The following is a 19,927-nucleotide window of genomic DNA, read 5'->3' on the forward strand; positions in this document are numbered from 1 at the left end:
ATGCAACAGATTCTCCATTTTTGTCCCTCGTGATCGAGGTCAGTTACTTCCTCGGGTTGGAATGCACTAACCTTTTGTCATTCCCTATTAGGGTAAATCTCATCAGTCGTGGACCTCTATCTTGGCACTTTCCAACCCTTTCCCTTGGCTTGATCTTGGATAACGAGAACAAAGCCTTTAGTTACCGATACCAATGAATTCTACTTTTATCACTCTTGATGTCGTCTCCCTTCGGGATACTCCTCAGTCACATTTTCTGAGGCTTCATGATGGGGTTTGGACAACTGACTAACTCCAAGATTTCGCTTAGATCTTACTCGACCTTTTCACCTTGTCCACTAGAGCAGCATATTCATCCATCCATTTCTCCATCGACTGAAGAGTACCTGTTGATATGATGGTCTGCCCTTAGCTGAGAGTTCGCTTAGACGATGATCTTTATCAGACTCATCATTGACATCCTATGGGGATCTCATGATCAATATCGTTACTCATGGTGTAGACTTAGACACTCAGTGGTAGGCACAAGAGAAATAGTCCCCATGAACGGTGCCAATTGTTGATGCCAAAAAATGGATCAACCATGAATTTATTTAGCAAAGGAAAAAGTTTGAGTGGCTACAAGATAAAAGAAATTAAGCACTAGTGTGGTGTCAAGCCACACACATTCTAACGTTCAAGTCAGTCTCGGGTTTGTGAGTTGTTGGGAACAGTGTCCTAAATCTCCTTGTAATGTCGTAGTTTGTAAACTCTGTATAAACATATTGTTGTTAATGAAATAAGTATTATTTTATAAGCATATACTCAATCCAATAAACTAACATCCGAGGTTATTTCATATAATTTAAACAAGTATGTACAGACATACAAGTGGATCTTGTTTAAATAATAACCTAAAGGGTCTGTAGTAGATGAATAAGGCTGAGTACCTTATCTTGGTGACACTATGGATACGACCCACTTTGTAGATGTTACAAGTGTTGTAAAGTGCTATAAATGATTTGATCCTAATCATTCATGTGGAGACATGTAAGCCGGGTATCCTATACAAAGAGTTGGTATAAGACCGGACCACGAATGATTAGTCTCTTTATATAACACCATTATACTTACATTTCACTAGGATGACCATAGGTGACATGACCTTAATCTTGAGTGAGTTGTGAACTCCTGCTCATGAAAGCGACCATTTGATTTGTATGGGTGAGAGTGGCCAGATTGCCAACTCAACAAGTCTACCATTTTGGGGGATTCGTCTGACTAGGGAGTTGAGAACTCAGTTACACAAGACGAGATTTATCTATAGTGCGATGAGTGTAGCTGTCGGTCTTTAGTGGAGTGGCCGACAGTTAACGGATGTTGGAAAATTTAATTAAAAATTTTAATTAATTATCTAAGTACTGTTGGAGCTTCAATCTACAGGTTCATAAGGTCCCCACTGTAGCTCAATAGTGATTTAATCTTTGGATTAATTTGAAGTGTTCAAATTAAGTGAGGGAATTAATTATATGATATAATTAATTATAATATATTTGATACATTATATATGAGAGGAATTTGAATATGATTCAAATACCAATTATATGAATAAGATTCATGTAATTAAATATAAATATGATTTATATTGAGAGAAATTAAAATATTTGGATATGATCCAAATATCATTTATATGGATGAGATTCATATAAATGGATTTAATATAAATGTGATTTATATTAAATGTCATGTATAGTTAAGAGAAAATAAAATCTATAATTTTTGTTGTATTTGATGCATTATAAAACTATAGACTATATGTTATATTTGATATAACATATAGTGTATATATAATAAAGTAATTATTATATTTCTATTTTATTAATTTATTTGAAATTAATAAAATGGAAAGAAGTTATAATTCCCTCCCATTATTTTCTCAATAACTAACTTGTGATAAAAGAAGTTGAGAGATCATATTCTTCCTAAGAATTTTTAGGAAGAGAAGAGTTATCTGAAATAGAAAGATTCTCTGAAAAAACTTCCTTCTCATCCTCTCCATCTCCTTCCCTCTTCGAAGGATTCAAGCAAAGCCCACAACTCCTGCTTGAATTCTTGGTTCTCGATTGGTAGTGTCCGTGCGTGAAGAAGGAGATCCGTGAGGAAGGAGTTATGTTCGTGACTCGTACGAGAGATTACTTGAAGAAAGGTTTTTCAAAGGTGGGATTTCTTGAAACTTATTTTTCATCCTAAAAGTATGTTGTAGTTTAACCTTGAATGCATATCTATTTGTATGTTTATTATAAATTTTGTATTCAATAACTAATGGAATTTGGATGATCTGCTTCCGCTCAAGGATCTCCTCATGTCGAGATTCCTTCATGAGTAACTTGACAATAGAAAATAGTAAGGTAGTTTAGTTATATCTTTTACCAATGGCTTTGATGGTTTATATAGAATAGTAAAGCATAATGGTCGTTTGGGCTCATAATTGTCCCTATTAAATTTTTGGAACTACTTAGGCAGTTACACCATTACTACAATTGTTTCTTAAGTGCACCACCCACTCTAATTCTCAATGTTTCCTTTATGGTTTGTCCATTGAGAATCTAGGTGGTCTCAAACTTAATCGCTCTGAGGTCTCCATGGCTCATTTGAGCTTTCTTAGGCTCTCCCCATGGTGAAATGATCGAATCTCAGTGAAAATGTATGATTGCGTTCTTTGATTTCTTGAAAGAATTAAAAATACAAAACTAGAAGGAAAAGTTAAGAACCATACCTTTGCCAATCCACAAATGCAACAAAATTTTCTCCTTGAACTCGTAGCCTTCTCTTTAAAGTCTTTCTCTTTCCACGATATCTTCCTTACTATGACTTTGGCAAGTATCTAGTTTGTGGGAACCGCTCTTGAAAGATGAGAGAGAATAGGGAAGGAGAATTTCAAAGAACACTTCTCTAAAAATATGAGAGGTTTTCCTTGGAGAGAAATCTATATAGAATATCTGTAGAGATTAAATTGTAAAGTGTATTCCAAAAGGGCTCCCTAAGACCCTATTTATAGAACATGGGACTGTTTGGTTGGCAGGTTTTCTACTTGGGAATTGGCATAGGTATCCAATTCCCATGTTTGTTTCATAGTTTTTACCCCTTTGCCTGTAAATAAGCTATTCTCAGGCATACTCATTTCCCTTAGATTAGGGTTTTCTATTCCCTTCCAAAACTATGAGTTTTCTCTTTTCCCTCTCTATTTATTTTTCATTTTACATATAATTTCACTTTGAATATAGTTAATTAATTAATTAATTAATTAATATTAATCTAACAAAAATGATATAAATATTTATTTTAATAAATCAATAATGATATATTAAAATATTTACTTGACTTATTTTTATAATAAAAATTTATTAAATGAATGAAATTATTTTTACATAAATTATTAATTTATTAACTAATAATATCTTAAATATATTTAATTAGTAAACTAGGATTAGTTAAATGTAGTTAGTATTAAACTTCATTTTCAATAATAATAATTTATTACTTTATTTTTTTTTAATAATCAAGTAATTTATGGAGATTAATTTTAATTTGGTTATTCATTATGAATATATAGTCATCATTGATTATTTATAAGAAGTTAATTATTTATTGTGATTATTTTTTATTACTCCATTCATTATTAACATATCATATTTACAAAATACTTTTCAAGAACCCTTTGTAGAGCTTCCGGATGTCCTTCTCCTGTCTTGGTAGTATTTGTTATTAATATATCATATTTTTATCCCATTTTCTTTACATTTTATATAAGATATTGTCCATTTAAATATATTTCTTATATTATTTAATTAAAAGTAAAATTACTAATGTTGAGCTTATTTAATAATAAAAATGATTAAGTGTTATATTATAATTAGTATGACGTTCATTAAATGCGTTGACTGGTTAATGTTAATTATAAAATTATTAAAATATTTATAATTATAATTAAAATATTGAATATTTATAATTATAATTATAATCTTCANTTATTATTGATTCATAATTAATTAAATTTTTTATTGATATATTGAATATTATTTATTCTTTAAATTATTAATCTATTACAATTATAATAAGATTTTCATGCTTAATTTCATAAATTAAACACACAATTTTTGTTCACAAAATTCTGATAGCATTCCCATGCACAACCAAACACAATCATCTTTCATTCCTAGACATCCTATTCGAAGACATCTTATTCTCATACATCATTTATTCCCAAGCATCTAGAAATCCTTAAACCAAATGGCCCCTATAGGGTTACTTCTAATCCTATGGGATAGAGATATTTAATTAAATATTTAAATAATATCCAATATTATTAGATATTTACCCAATTAATTTCTCATATTAAATGGTTTTAAATATTTAAATCATATCTAAATATTTATTCTTTTTCGTATTTAATTATCTACTAATATCCAATATTAAAAAATAATTATCCATTTAATATCTCATATTAAATGAATTTAAATATTAAATCATATTTGAATACTACATTCCTTTAATATGAATCTTATCCAAATTAAATAATTATTTATTTGAATCATATTCAAATAATTTAATTCTCTCATCATCTATTGAGTTTGAAATGTATTCAATTAAATAATTTATTTATTTACTTGGATCTCATCCAAATAAATTAATTCTTCATGTTATATAATTATATTTGAATTTCATTCAAATAAACTTTATAATAAATATGTATTACTTGTATCCAATACAATTAATATTTTCCCCTAAAAATTTGAACTTCAAATTTTCTTTCAATCATATTTGATCTTATTGGTATGTGGTGAGCAAGCAAAGGAATCTTATGAACCTACAGATAAGCTCCAATGATTCAAGATTAATTAATTAAACTTTTTAATTAAATTAACCTAGGGAAAACTCCTATAGACCCATAGTTGAACTCTTATGCATTGTAGAACAAGTTGTGTCCATGAATGTAATCAATATAAGCAAGTTAATCCTTCACGAGTTATTCATAATTACAGTTATCTATTCCTTAAGTACCAACTATTCCTCTAATGAATAATTTGTTTATGGTCCAACCATAATTAAGTCCCTCGGAAAGAATAAATTTTATCTTGTGAAGTTATGTTTCCAGCTCCCCATTCAGTCAAGCCCCCCAAAATGGTAAGTTTATTGAGTTGACAACTCGAGCCACTTTCACCCATACAAATCAAATGACTGACCTTATAGACAAAAGTACATAAATCACTCGGGATTAAGATTAAGTCGCACATGATCATCCTATGAAATATTAATCTCATCAATTAAAATATTTACAAAGAGAGATCAAATATTTCGTGATCCAATCTTATACAAACTCTTTGTACAGGATACTTATACTCATGTCTCCGTATAAACGGTTTAGATCAAACCATTTGTAACTATTAAAAAAGTGGGTCGTATCCATTGTGTCATAAAGATAAGACACTCGATCTTATCCATATACTATAGACCTTAAGGTTATTTCTTGAACATGATCCACCTGTATGTCAACTACATATTGTTCAAGACTACATGTAATAATCTTGTATATTTCTAGTTAATAGATAAATTAATATTGCATAATTAATAATAAATTGATAAACTAATTAATTACAAGGCTTTAGACACAAATCCCAACACGTGGGTCCTTTAAGCTTCACTAGGCTCCCTCATAGGGCCGATGAACTCTTTTAAACTCCTCCGTGGGTCCCCTGAGCTCTATTAGGCTCTTCCCGTAAGTTCTCTAAGCTCTTCTAGGCTCTCTAGTGGCTCATTTGAGCTTTCCTATAGGCTTTCTTTGTAGGTTCATAGGCTTTCTATCTCTTTAGACTCTCAGATTCGGCCTATGTCGATAAATCTATGCATAACAGATGTTAATGTGAATTTTAATAAATTTTCACATCATTATTGACCCGTGATGATCTAATCAATCATGTTAAACAAAAAATATATATGGATCAATGAACTATAGATTCATAGTTACATGAGTTTCAATTCCACCAATATGTGTATAATATAATCCAAAAGAAAAGGCATACAATTTTACTAGTATCTGTTTTTCATGTTAGATAATATATATATGTATATATAAATAATCTACATTATTTTTACTATCAGTCTTTGTATGAAAACCGTTAGAATGCATATCTTTAAAATTTAATAAATTCTCTTTAATTTACTATAGAACAAAACATCATCAATTGTAAAATTTATTCTTCTAAGAAAAGTAATATTTATTTTTCCAAAGCCTCTAATCGGTTCTGCAAGACCATATATCAATAGCGTGTGGTGTTGCTCTATCTGGCAAACATAAATTTTCATTGTCCATATCAAAGTTATCAATATTTTGAGAAATATTCATGTATCCTTCACTTAAAAAAAAAAAAAAAAAAAAAAAACAAAACAAAACAAACAAATAGTGAGCCATGATAAACATTAGGGGTAATTTGTTCGATATTATCAATTTTGGACAACGAAGAACCAAATTAGACTAATCGATTTTATAAAGAAAAGATCCAAACTAATGCCCAATAAAAAACAAAAACCAATTTGGTTTTTATCTGGTTTGATTTATTATTGTTTTTGTCATTGGTTCTTAGTTTTTTTCTTCCAATTTTTTGTTTTATTCATACTTTTATTTTGAATTGGTTCTTTTTGCTATTTTCAAATTAAGTTTGGGTCCAATATAGATTAAAATTGGACAATTTATGTTTTTTTTCCTATCAATTTTCTCAACAATAAATATACATGCACCATAATAGTTGTTCTTTTTTCTAAATAACAAATATACGTGCACCATAATAATTAAAATATCAAAAGGTATCTAAGGTTAAAGTTCATTTCTAAGGGTACATACACTAGGTTTGGTTCGATTTGATTGGGTTTTTCAATAAAAAATCGATCTGAACCAATAAATTTTAGTATCCTTTAGATAAAAATCAAGACATACAATTTTGGATTAAGTAGATAAATATGGTAGTTTCTTAAAAAAAAAAAATTGGCAAAAAGAAGTTGTTTTGAAACTATTTTGCAAAATGGAGTAAAGAATCTGTTTCTTGAGAATACGAATTTATAGTACAACTAGGACCCGCTAAAAGGTGGAATTGATGAAATTAATGGCGGGCAATTAATTTATTTTTATTTTACTAACATTTACCACAAATAATTTTTGAAAATTGGAATGTATGGTAGAATTTAAGGTTTCATTATGAAAAATGGCAAAACCGCCCAATAATAAGAATTATGGCAACTCATGTAACATGCACATAACCACAAATTTCTAAATCCTTGATTTGCCCTTGCCTTATTCGTATATGTTGTTGATGAAACTACGAATGTCAAGTAATTCCAAAATAGAAAACAGGGTCGAGGTATATATATACATGGTAATTGTTGATATTTGTCAAGGACAACTGCCCTCCTAATTTTGCTCATGTAATTAACATAAACTTTATATTTTATTATTATTTTAGATTCTATTTAACAACTTTTTGAATTTATCTCACCTTAATAAAATATCCAGATTTTTCTCTCAAGTATATATTTAAATATCCATGTATTATTAAAACTTCTTTTATCTATATATTTTATTCAAATCTCTATATTGTTTTTCATAATTGTATACATACATTTTTAATGAATTAGTTGTATATTTCTCACATTCTTAAAAAATTAGTTATACATGCTATTTTTTATATTATTTTAACGGAAAAAAATATCATTTCCTAAACAATGGTCATGTGTTGATTGTACAAGAATCAATTAGATTGTTGCTCCATACATTGCCATACATTGCCATGGATTTAGGTTTTCTTGTGGTTTATTTAACAAACTACTGTTTTTGCTATAATTTTACAATTAGGATTTGATTTAAAATAAACCAACCTCTTCCTCATTTTTTTCTCTTTTAAAATTAAAATTTGTTTTTAATATAAAAATTAGATTTTGATAACTACTTCACGAATTATTTAAAACAAACCAATCTCTTCCTCATTTTTCTCTCCTAATTGATTCAAATTGGCTATTTTGATTTAACCACTTTTTGAAAATATTCAAAATTAATCAATATTAAATTTTTTTTATGACCATTTGAATTTTAATTTATAATACATCTTTATATTTTATATTATTTTTTTATTATTCTAATTTCGCATTAATTTTTTTATTTTAATTAAGATTTTACGGAATATTTTATACGTATTATCATCTAATAAATTGTATATTTCATTTAAATTTAATCATTTTTTGTATTTTTTAATTACCTTTTATTCATTATCATCTTATTATATTATTATATCATTAATTTTTCTTTTTTACAAACAAATAAGTATTCATTTTTGCAATCTTGCTGTTTTTTCTATGCCTCTACAACAAGTTATGTTTTTTTCGTAGGTTTTTGTGGTTGTTGAAGTTATAAATACATTGTAATTGTTGAAACTTGTGAAAATGAAATTATAAATACAGTGTAATTGTAAATAAATCTCCCTTCCTGATTTTTCTCCTCAAATTATATTTGAATTTATAATTTATTATTAAATTAGATTTTATCTAACTACTTATCGATTTTTTTTAATCAGAGTAAACAAAAACTTACTGTTTTTTCTCTCTAATTTATTTTTTTATTATCAAATTTGATTTTATCCATCTAACTTTTGATTTGTTTATATGTTTGAACAAATTCAAGTGTATCTAAATATTTTTTTTATTATTTATACTTTTTTTTCTTTATATTTTTGATATTTCAATTTTTCATATACAAACATGTAAAAATGGCTTGTTGAACCTAAAAAAAAAAATAAATGGGAATTAAATTTTAAATGTTTAAAACATGTGCGGGTGTATATATATATATTTCAGTTTTTTTTAATTATTATTATTAGTATTCTTATTCTTCTTCTTATTATTATTATCATAATTATTATTATTTATTAAAAGAAGATAACAAAAAATCCTAAATCTTGTCTTCTTCATCTTCTTCACTTAGCTACCCCAAAATCTCATTTTCTCCTTTTCAATCTCATGTCTGGTTCAACAACTCTTTCTTGAATTCCATCATCTTGGCTAGCTTTTAGCGACCACCCTCACCAGGTTGCTGACCTTTTTTCGCTTGCACACATGTTTTCTGCTTTTGTTTCTACTTTGAACATCAGTATCAACAATGACGTTCTGGGATTGATAGTGTTTAAAGTTGGCTTTCAAGATCCAATGAACAAATTGGTCACATGGAATAAAGATGATGAGACTCCCTACAACTGGTTTGGTGTCAAATGCAATCATACTTCCAATGGTCACATCGTCATGAAGTTGCAATTCCTTCACATATTCACTTGCCAACAACAACTGGTAAAATCAACTTTGCTCTTTCTCACCTTGGAGGAAGTCCATTGTTGTCTACATCCATAAGTTTCTAATGACCCTCATCCACTGCTCATCATCTTCCCTAGACCATATTGGTTGATTTTTAATTTTGCTTCTGGAATGTTTATATACTATGTATTTGTAGTTCTAGAATGTCTAGGTAGAGTGTTTTGTGCGACTCGTGTTGTTTTTGAAGCAGTACATTTTCATTTGTACTTAATTTTGTTGTTTTAGAGTAGTTTTGTCATTTACTAATTAGTATTTTCATTATATAAATTCGTTTGGCTATTTTTATATTTCTGAAATTTTTTTTTGCCATTTTTCCAAATGAAACTTTAAAATTTCCTATTTTTCTTGTCAGCCCAATAGGCCAAGTCCGATTCTTGCCATTGAAATTATTTTGCTGTTTTTAAAATTTTATTTTTTTATATCACTCTTTTTATTTATTTATTATTATCCCGTTTTTCTTTTCACATTCTTGATTTGATTATAATTGTTATTAGAACCCCATTTGAATTAAAACTAAATTGTGAAAATTTATTTTTAGTTGTTGTATATGTGTGATTTTTTTAAAAAAATTGAGTGATCTATAGTCACCTTCCTCTATTATAATCATGGTTTTAACCTCAATCACAACTATTAAATATTCATTCACTTTAACAAATGATATCTAACTTTTTGGTTTTCCTATAAAAAATTTGATATCAAACTCTTTGGTTGAGATTTATCAGTTTATATAAAATGTCCATTGCATTATTTAAAACCATTAATACTTGATATTCATTCATAATAATACTTAAAAACATATTCTCAGTAATACTATTGCAATAACATTTCTTGTATATGAACAAACTAACATGTTTTCTCAACTAATTTGCAATAACTTATTGATTTAAAATCATATAATTATCCAATGGAGCATTTTTTTAATTTAAAATCATTCAGGCTTAGGTGCATATTATCAAAATGAACATTTATTTCAAATTGGACGAGTAATTAACTTATACACATCTTTCAAACTTTCAATAAAACAACTCAAAAATATATATGCACACTATATCGAGGGAATATGTAAGAGACTGCTAAACATCTTATTTAAAGAAATTCATTAACTACTGCATCATTACAATTAAAATAAATTTTGCATATTTAAATTCCCAGGTTAGTTTCGAGGTTGAGTTATCCTATTTTGATTAGGTTAAACACCTAGACAAAATTATCTATAGGTAGAGTGTTCTTATATTTAATTTTTATTTTAAATCATTAAATATAAGTGAATACATGATATATAAAAAATATCTATTGTAATATTGATTTTAACAATTTGAAAAATATCAAATATAATAAAGTATCATATATAAAATTTATGCCGTCAACATTTAATATACAATGTATATCTTAGGTATATAATACATATACCCGATATAACGAAACATTCAGAAAAATGTTCACAATAATAGAAATAAAACAAACCCTACCTTAAGCTAAAAAAAATAGTAAAGATCACTACAAGAAATAACAGATACGATAGCTAAGAAAAAAAAGCTATGATAGACCTTTTATAACCATTTTCGAAGGCCCTGACAGTCCATGTTATTAAAAGTCTAAGACTTTTTATAGCGTTTTTGTATGGCTATAATGAATGCTATAATAGAGTAAGAAGATATAGCATATATACATTGCTATAAAAACATTTCATAGCCTGGATTGAGATTATGGATAAAGAGCTTTGAGTTGTTGAGCTGGATGAAGTGAAAGTTGGATTATGAGTCAAATTGAGCCAAACAATGGAAGAATTCTAAAAGGATTCAACATAATCAATACAACCTGTAATTAAGAAAGTTATCAAAACGCTTCAACACAAGCAATATAATCTCTAGTTATCACCGCAAGTTTCACTCAATATGTAATCCTTTAAATCTCAATGTTCATCCTATCGTTATAAAACAACTAAACTAACCTAGACAAATTTGTTATATAAAGAGATTATAATTAGAGATACTACAACAATCTCCTACTATTTTATTTATCTATACAGTAACAACTTAGTTCAACTATTGACCAACAAAATCCTCCAAGCATCCCAACATAAATGATCTACAATAGCACAACTATTATTGGTGGGATACTGTTAAGATTGTAAACTCATGAAAGAACAAAAATGAATGGCCAGTTTTGCAACTTTCTACCAAATAATAAAAATAAGAGATCTGGAATGCAAATAGTTCTACATTTAGAGAATTTAAGTTTCAAAAATAAAAATATGATGCAAGAACAAGATTAGAAAAGTATCAAATTTCTACAAAACCAAATACTAAAGTAACTATACCATAGGCATATGATGTAAATGCAAGGTCACTCTGTAGGTTTAAATTTGATTACCTTATCTTAGTTTTGCTTTTGTCTACTTGATTGCTATAGATACCTATCTACTTATTTTTCTGTTTTGGTCTACCTTATCTAAAATCAATAAGATGATTAATAAAAAGAAAACATCTCAAACAAATGAAAACATGTGAAGATGGAAGTCCTGAATCCCCTTAAAAAACTTGGAGGGGAGTATTTCTGCAGGCCTGCAATATCAAGCAGGAAAGAGTGCAAGCCTCTTAATTCAAATGGCCTAGAAACTCTTACATTACCTAGGAACTAACATTATGATGAATTGTATAGAACCTATGACAAGATAAATAATAATAACAACAATAATACACAGTAACTTAAAACTAACATGAATACAATAGTCCATTATAGCAGCCAATAGCATGAAACCAAGCTAAACCCACCATTGAGAATGTGGCCTGTGGAACTGAAAAACATTGAAATGTAAGCACAAACCACAACCCTTTTTGTGGTTTCATTGGAACTGAAGTTTGGTGTATATAAAAGAAGTCTGGTGTATATAAAAGATAAACCTTTTATACTTTTCATCAAGCAAAGGATGATTCAGAAAACCATCAAAGTTCAATCACAGTTCCAAATGTTAGGTCTTTGAAGAGACTTTGGAATCTTAAATTTTTCCCTTCTGACAAATCAAGACAATAAAAATAAGAGAATTTTTAATTGAGATCTATGTATTTAGATCATCAATCATCATTCACTTTATTTTAATCTCTGGTGAGAAGATGATTATAATAAGAAGAGATCAATACAAATCTCATAAACTTCCTCCAAGATATATCAATTCATTGTATAGATCATTTGTAACATGAGTTCCAACAATAGACGACTTCTAAGTTCTAACACTACGAGTCTACGGTACTAGCTTCTCGATGTCACAATGTCCAATGTCATGCACCTTCAAGGATCTCTTCACTTAAATCCAACCTGATTAATATTCAGACTCCACAAACAGCAAACAATAAGTATTCAACCAAATCCAAACATTTGTGAACTTACTTTAAGAAGCCAATAAATTGCAGCTGATAAAATGTCATATGAAATAATATTAGGCTAAAGAAAATGCATAGTATATCAGAAGCTAATTGCAATAAAACTATTGAAATAGAAAGGGAAAGAAACAACACAAAGTTTACGTGGAAAACCCTAATTCAGGGAAGAAAAACCACGATAGAAAAGGTTTATTATTTAATGTCATGCCTACAAGAGACTCCAACCTCAGATATAAATAAAATGAGGGGAAACCCTTATTTAGTAAATATAGAGTAAACTACAAATATGTCCTTAGGGCTAATGCAACATATTTCAACACTCCCCTTCAAGTTGGGGTGTAGATATCGGCAAGACCCAACTTGCTAACACAAGGTTCAAACGTTTGTCTTGATAACCCTTTGGTAAGAATATCTGCAACCTGTTGGACTAAAGGTACATAGGGTATACAGATAACCCCGTGCTCTAACTTCTCTTTAATAAAGTATCTGTCAATTTCCACGTGCTTGGTTCTATTATATTGTACTGGATTGTTAGAAGTACTGATGGCAACCTTATTATCACAATAAGGCTTCATGGGACCCAAACTATCCTGGTGAAGATCAGATAAAACTTTCTGCAACCAGATTTCTTCACACACTCCCATACTCATAGCTCTATACTCTGCCTCAGCACTGCTTCTGGCCACTATACCTTGTTTTTTACTCCTCCAAGTCACCAAATTCCCCCATACAAAGATACAGTATCCTGAGGTTGACTTTCTATTAGTCACTGATCCTACCCAATTTGAGTCAGTATATGTTTCGATGCTCCGTGTGTCATATTTTCTAAACACTAAGCCCTTCTCTGGGGTGAACTTCAGGTATCTCAGAATTTGAGTCACTGCTTCCATGTGCTCCTTATATGGATTATGCATGAACTGACTTACCACACTTATAACATAGGAGATGTCAGGCCTAGTATGAGACAAGCAAATCAGTTTTCCTACCAGGCATTAATACCTCTCCTTATTTATAGGAACTCCTTCCGTAATGTTTTTCAGTTTGCCATTGACCTCAATAAGAGTGTCAATGGGTTTACATCCAGTCATTCCTGTTTCCTTAATAGGTCCAGAATGTATTTCCGTTGAGACACAGATATTCCTGTTTTCGATCTCGCCACTTCCATCCCGAGAAAATACCTCAGACTACCAAGATCTTTGATCTCGAATTCGCCTGCCATCCTTTGTTTTAGCTTAACAATTTTTGCTGTGTCATCTCCTGATAAGATGATGTCATCAACATACACCACCAAAACAGCAATCTTTCCTAAAGGTGATTTTTTAGTAAACAATGTATGACTAGAATGCCCTTGAATAAACCCTTGGGATTTAACAAACACTGTGAACCTGTCGAACCACGCCCTAGGAGACTATTTCAACCCATATAAGGACTTCTTGAGTTTGCAAACATGGTTCCCAAACTTAGCTTCGAAACCTGGAGGCGAACTCATGTAAACCTCATCTTCTAACTCACCATTCAAGAAGGCATTTTTTACATCCAGTTGATGTAGGGGCCAATCTTTATTCACAACAACAGACAGGAGAACTCAGATCATGTTTAGCTTAGCCACTGGGGAAAAAGATTATGAATAATCAATCCTATACATCTGAGTGAACCCTTTAGCAACTAACCTGACCTTATATCTCTCGAGCATTCTGTCAGACCTATACTTCACTGTGAACACCCATTTGCAACCAACTGTCTTATAACCTCTAGGGAGCGCTACTAACTCCCAAGTCTTATTCACCTCGAGAGCTCTCATTTCTTCCATTACTGTCGTTTTTCACTCGGGAACTTCCATGGCCGCATATACACTGGTAGGTATTGCTAGAGCATCTAGTTGGGTAGTGAAAGCCTTAAAAACTAGGAGATAAGTTACTATAGGTCAGAAAACTGTGCAAAGGGTACTTTGTACATTACCTGGTTCCCTTCCTCAGAGCAATTTGCATATCCAGAGTGATATCATAATTGCTAGTTTTTGTCGGTCTCTCTCCAGTATCAAACTTCTAAGACAATTCTGCATCTTCCTAAGGATCTTCTAGCACCTCATTATCTCCTATAATTTCAACCTTCTCTGAGCTCGTCTCATCATTTTCTCTGTTCCCAGACTTCTCTTTAAAAATCTCCTCTGAAACAACAGGATCTTGAACCTGAGCTGGTTCCGATGCTTGGACACTTTCCGATGGAACACCAAGGGTTTCTTGAGTTTCCTTTATGAGATTCTTCCTATAGTATGTTATCCAGGGAATTTGTCTAGTAGAAAGGACAGACATTAGAACAGCAGGAACAAAGTTAAGCTCGAGACTAGGTAGACTAGGTTCAGAGTTAGGCTCGAGACTAGGTAGACTGGGTTCAAGAATATTAGGGCTAGGCTCAAGATTGAAGCTAATAGGTATGGAGTATATGGAACTGTTAGTCTCTTCACTCGCGGTGTCCCCCTGAAGATGACTAATGGGAAAGAACGGTTTATCTTTAAGGAACGTGACATCCATAGTGATAAAGTATTTTCTGGAAGATGGGTGAAAGCATTTATAGCCTCGCTGATGAAGGAGATATCCGACAAACACACAATTTTGAGCTCGTGGGGCAAACTTAGTTTGGTGTGGACCATGAGTGTGAACTAAGGCTATACACTCAAACATACAAAGAGGAACCTAAGGGATAAGACGACTAGATTGGTAGGACTCTTTGAAGCACTCAAGGGGTGTTTGAAACTTTAGAACCCGTGATGGCATCCTATTAATGAGATGGGTTGCGGTAAGGACCACATCTCTCCATAGGTACGAAGGGAGAGATGCTGGAATCATCAAGGAGCGAGTAAATTCAATGAGATGGTGATTTTTTCGTTCAGCCACCCTGTTTTTTTGCGGAGTATATGCACAAGAGTTTTGATGGACGATCCCTTTTGACGTTCGGAAGTCCTGGAGGGTGTGATTGAAAATTCTAGCGTCGCATTGTGACTCCGAAGAATGGCAAATATTTTGTAATGGAGACGCGTGTTAAGATAGGTGGTATAGAATTGTGTTTGAAAGGTAGACAGCACCTCAAACTTATCAGGCAAAGAGATATACCCATGTAAAGTCGGGTAATTGATCATTCAAGTGAATGTTACAAACGCGACCATTTATTCGAGCAGGTAGGATTTTGAAGGACCCCAAACATCGACTGTGGATTTAAGTGGAAAGGCTGGTATAGGTTTATAAGTGTTGGAGAAACAAAAGACATACGAGAGTTTTTTTAGGGGCACGTATACAGACTCGCAAGATAACGAAGAATATTCACATTATGGAATAAGTGGGGTGAAACAAATTATATCTGCATATTTGCCAAACTTGGATGTCTAAGATGGAAATGCCACAATAAATAATCTTTTCAGACATAGTAAATGAAAAGATAAAAGGCTAGTCCTAAAACAAGTTCTATTTATATCAAGGGGCATTGCCAATGTCTTCCCCAAGCTCAAGTTCTGGAATCAAAGGCAGTAATCTGGTGAGAGACAACTCTAGCATGCGAATATTTTGTTATTTATTTATTGATAAACAAGTTGTAAGAAAGAATTTTTTGGCACATGTCAGGGACCATTTTGCTAGAATTTAATCCTTGAAATGGAGACAGTCTGCCTTTTTCGCAAGCAACAGAAGTGAGGACCTCCATCTGCAATTACGAATCCTCTCATTTCGCAGCATCGGATAGTACGAGAGGAATTGGTTAGATGAGGCCAGTAAGTGATCGGTTCGCTTCCTGAATTCTAGAATTCCATAACTCATTCCCTTCACAAGTGAAACTAAAAAATTGAGGGTTACCTTGTTGAGCAATTGGTTCCATCCCTATGGTACCGTTGAATCACCTGGGTTGGTCACCATGGAGGTTTGTGTGCCCCACAAAACTGATTCACTCACTAAAGCAACACCAGATTTTGACTTGTCATTTGGAGGGCGACGTTTACCATTAGGAGGTCGACCATGCAGTTTCCAACACTGATCCTTCGTGTCCCACTGTTTTTTCCAATGCTCACATACTGGGGGTGTTTTGCTATTTTGCTTGTCACCATCAGATCCAGCAGATTTCACCCCAAAGGCAGCTGACTCTACAGTGGTAACACCAGACCCATTCATTGCATTTGATCTATCCTCATCCAATCTAACCTCTGAACAGACCTCCATGAGGGACGGTATTGGTTTCTGCCTTAGTATTCGACTCCGAACCGTATCAAATTTGGGGTGCAACCCCAAGAGAAAATCATACACATGCTCAACCTCTTCTATCTTCGAGTAATGAATTTCGTTATATGGGCAGTTCCAGATGATCTCCCGACATTGATACATTTCTTGCCATAACAAAGACATCTTATTGAAGTATGATATTACATCCATGCTCCCTTGTTTGCACTCATGAACCTATTTTCATAGAGTATACAGACAAGATGCGTTCTGTCTTCTAGAATACAACCTACGGACCGCATCCCAGATATCCCATGCAGTGGCTGAATATAGCAGAGGTTTCCCAATTTGAGGCTCCATGCTACTTATCAGCATCGACCGAAGTAAAGAATCTTCTGCCTTCCAGACCCGCTCTTGGGGGTCCCCAGGGCTCAGTCGCAATATTTCTCCAGTTAAGTACCCAAATATATGGCGCCCTTTAAGGACCATTTTAATCGTTTGGGACCAAGAGAAGTAATTCTGGCCATTTAACTTTTCACCTGTGATCATTCCGGCAAAGTTTCCCAAAGTATCCGTTAACAAATTAGCAGGGGGTAAAGTAAGGAACGTTGTTACCGGGTTTTTTGAATAAATTGGAAGGCTGGAGGACTCATGGCCATCCAGTTAAGTACCCAAATCTACATGATCGTTTACTTGGAGGCATTTACTAAACGATGGGAGCTTCGCCTGGCGATTCAAGACCTGATTCGCTTGTGAACCGGTTTGCTCGACAGAATAATGTAATAGATAGTTTTCTAATTCTGGTTTTGTATTGGTTCATCCCAGTCCATTAATCCATGGTTTTATACATGTAAAGTATGTTTTTTTTGTCATAAGGTATGCACATATAGATAAACCGCACCTTAGATTATGCATTGGTCATGCATATTCTCTTTATTATAAGTGTTATGATTTAGTGAAGCATGATTTGATTTACGTAAGTGCATGCTCATGCATAATATAAAATAAAAATTAGGCCCTGGGGTAGCCCCGCTGGGTGCGATAGCCATTTGGGGATCCAAATGAGCTCCGTTCGCAAAACCATCTGCATGCACGACTTTTTTTAATCGTTCTTAACCCCTGGGTCCATTTTCGCGTTTTCGCCTGCCAGAAAGTTCACGCACAAAAATTGGGGCTCGGGTAGCCCCGCCGGGTCTGATAGCCATTTGGCACCAATGAGCTTCCGTTTCGCAAAAATCGTCTAACGGCACGACTTTTTTTGCATGCGTTCTTAAACCCGCTGGGTCCGTTTTCCGCTTTTCACTCGCACGGACAAGTTCCGCCACGAAAAATTAGGCTCCGAGACAGCCCCGCCAGCCCGAAGCCATTTGGGCACCAAAATGACCTCGTTTGCAAAATCGTCTGCGCGCACGACTTTTTTTTATCGTTCTTAACTCCGGGGTCCGTATTCGGGTTTTCGCCCGCTAGGAAGTTCGCACACAAAAATTGGGCCCCAAGACAACCCCCCTAAGCCAGCCATTTGGGGCACCAAATGAGCTCCGTTCGAAAAACCGGCTGCGCGCACGACTTTTTTTCATCATTATTAGTCCCTAGGTCAGTTTTCGCGTTTTCGCTCGCTGGAAAGTTGGCGAACAAAAATTGGGCCTCGGGGAAGCCCCGCAGGGCCCAATAGACCTTTGGGGTACCAAATGTGCTCCGTTTGCAAAACCGTTTGCGCCTACGACTTTTTTTCATCGTTCTTAACCCCTGGGTCCAATTTCGCGTTTTCGCCCGACAGAAAGTTCGCGCACAAAAATAAGACTCCAGGGCAACTCTGTCGGGCCCGATAGCCATTTGAGGCACCAAATGAGCTCCGTTCGTAAAACCGTCTGCGCGCACGACTTTTTTTCATCGTTCTTAACCTTTCGGTACGTTTTTGCGTTTTCGCCAAACGGAAAATTTGCACAAAAGATTTGGGCACTAAGGTATCCCCGTCGGGCCCGGTAGCCATTTGGGCACCAAATGATCTCCGTTCGCAAAAATGTCAGCGCACATGACTTTTTTTCATTGTTCTTAACCCATGGGTCCGTTTTCGTGTTTTCGTCCGTGGGAAAGTTCGCGCACAAAAATTGGGACCTGGGGCAGCCCCGCCGGGCCCGATAGCCATTTTGGGCACCAAATGAGCTCCGTTCCCAAAACTGTTTACGCGCATGACTTTTTCTCATCGTTCTTAACCCCTGGGTCCGTTTTCACATGTTCGCCCGCTAGAAAGTTCGCGCACAAAAATTAGGCCCCGGGGCAGCCTCACCGAGCCCGATAGGCATTTGGGGCACCAAATGAGCTCCGTTCGCAAAACCGTCTACGTGCACGACTTTTTCTCATTGTTCTTAACACCTGGGTTCGTTTTTGCGTTTTTCGCCTGACAGAAAGTTCGCGCACAAAAATTGGACCCTAGGGTAGCCCCGTCGGGCCCCATAGCCATTTGGGGCACCAAATGAGCACCGTTCGCAAAACCATCTGCGCGCACAGCTTTTTCTCTTCGTTCTTAACCCTTTGGTCCGTTTTCGAGTTTTTGCCCGCCGGAAAGTGCACGCCCAAAAATTGGGCCCCGTGGCATCCCTGCTGGGCTCGATAGCCATTTGGGGCACCAAATGAGCTCCATTCGCAAAATCGTTTGCGCGCACGGCTTTTTTTCATCGTTCTTAACCCCTGGGTCCGTTTTCGCGTTTTCGTCCGCCGAAAAGTTCGTGCACAAAAATTGAGCCCCGAGGCTGCCCTGATAGGTCCAATAGCCATTTGAGGCACCAAATGAGCTCTGTTCCCAAAACCGTCTATGCGCATGGCTTTTTCTCATCGTTGTTAACCGCTGGGTCCGTTGTCGCGTTTTCGCCGACGGAAATTTCGCACATAAAAATTGGGCCCTGGGTAGTCTCGCCATGCCCGATAGTCATTTGGGGGCCGAAATGAGCTCCGTTCGAAAAA

This window comes from Benincasa hispida, chromosome 8 (assembly GCF_009727055.1).
Source record: "Benincasa hispida cultivar B227 chromosome 8, ASM972705v1, whole genome shotgun sequence".
NCBI lineage: Eukaryota > Viridiplantae > Streptophyta > Magnoliopsida > Cucurbitales > Cucurbitaceae > Benincasa > Benincasa hispida.